We start from the raw sequence: 1,952 nt of genomic DNA, 5'->3' as shown, positions 1-1,952 counted from the left end.
CTTCCCAGCGGACAGGCCTCAGGAATTTGTAACAAAACTCCTCTTTCCTTCTGACATGGGCAGCTGGGATGGCCCCAGAACTACCAGGCTGGCTGGGAGCTGCAAGGTCAAAAGATGGCTCTGGGCATCTGGGGATGCTGAAGCTCCTAATCTCCCTGACACTGACGTGCTTTGGGCAAGTCTTTGGGCAAGTAATTCCTCTCTGTGCTTTGTGAACCAGCGATCACAAACCAAAGGGTAAGGGACAGGAGAGCAGAGTTAAACAGGAATCCAGCGTTTAACTGGATTTGCTGTTGAGCGAACAGTCACCTTCCTGCCACCGTTCCAGCAGTAACCCTGAATTGCTGGCAGACCTGTCTAATTGGAAACAGGCCTGGGGGCTTAGTGCCTAAGTGAGCAGGGAGAGAGTGAGACTTCTGGACTGGGTCCTTAAGAAATCCTTGGAGCGAATGTCTTAGGAGCCCAGCGTGGCAGAGGGAGAAGAGGGGCGTGCAGCCCAGCTCAGTGGACTCCTCCAAGTCTTTGAGCCTCAGCGTATGACGCAGAACAGTGTCCAGCCCACAGCCTGGCGTGGTGAGAGGGGCTGCACGCGGACTGCTGGCCAGAAGTGGCTTGGGGATGATTTTTCAGGTCTTAGGTCTTTGTTCATAGAGTCACATCCCTGGAGACCACAGAGCTCTCCCAGCAGCCGGGCTGCCCAGAGCGAGGTGTCTCTCCCGGAGCTCAGTATTAACGACCAGGCTGTTCCAGACTTGTCTTCTTGGTGGGGGACAGAAGCCAGGCCTCCTAGTAAAATGCCAGTATCTGACCCTAATAAGCTGTGACGTCCTTTCCCTGAAAGCCGAGGGGAGGTGGCTGTTCAGGGCTGGCTTCCTGACTCCAGCCAGCGCCTCGGAAGGCGCATGCAACCCGACACTAATACCCCCTTGTCCCTGCTCCATGCAGAGCATCCCTGGAAATCTGCTGCCGTCACTCACTCCTCTGAGCTCGCTGCTTTAACGGGACACACGGGAAGTGTTTTGCTCCACTTTTGTTTTTATTTTGCACGATTTCCACCAAATGCAGGGCAGTTTTGCTTCCTTAGGGGCACGGTACTGCCCCGAGAAAGTGTTACACTTGTGTTTACCGGTGCAGGAGGAGGTGAAGGCAAGTCTTCCACTGTCCCCTTTGGAGCTGCTGGGTGACGGGAGGTGTGGAGGTGGCGTGTTTCCGCGGCATTTTCACTAAGCTGTGATTGCAGGCTGTGGTATTCCACAAAGAGGTCCTTTCTTTTCAGAGGTATTAGCTTTTAATGTGAAAATGGGAGAAACCTCAGAGGGGTAAAGAGAATTGCTCTTTCTGTTCACCAAGCGGTGCTATCGTGATGGGAAGCTTGTGCCATACAGTCGTAGCAAAAGGCAGTACTGGCTAGACCAGCGTTACGGCTGGTGCAGGAAAACTTTGACCCCAGCAGCAGGCATTTTCTGTGTCCTGACCTGGGGGTTTCTGCTCACCCTGGATTCCAGGTATGAGGTTGGTTGGGGTTTCCTTCTTGTGTAGCAGCAAAAGCTTTACCCGTATCCACCGAAGAGCTGTCCGCGCTGTCACGTTAGCCTGACACTTCAAGTCATGCTTGTTCACTCACAGTGGGTGGGTCGTCGCTGGGTTTGGCTTTAATGAAGCCGGAGAACTAAATTCGGGAGAAAATCTCCTCTGAGCGCTCACACACACACACACACACATGCATTTTATGTCCCCTCAATGCAGGGGACCATTCCAGACTCAGTCACTTGGATGTGAGTGGGATCAGAGGGGACAGGTCCACAGGTGTAGATTTCACTGTGGTGGTGTGTCAGCATCTGGTACAGCTCTTCCTTCCTCCTGAACCAGCGGGATTCCTTCTAGCCTCTTGGCAGGAAAAAGTAGCAATTTGCTGGGGGGGTTATCTTTTAAAAAAAAAAAAAAAAGTTTTT

This window comes from Buceros rhinoceros, unplaced genomic scaffold, assembly GCF_000710305.1.
Source record: "Buceros rhinoceros silvestris isolate BGI_N320 unplaced genomic scaffold, ASM71030v1 scaffold32790, whole genome shotgun sequence".
Classification (NCBI taxonomy): Eukaryota; Metazoa; Chordata; class Aves; order Bucerotiformes; family Bucerotidae; genus Buceros; species Buceros rhinoceros.
This window is presented reverse-complemented; position numbering follows the sequence as displayed.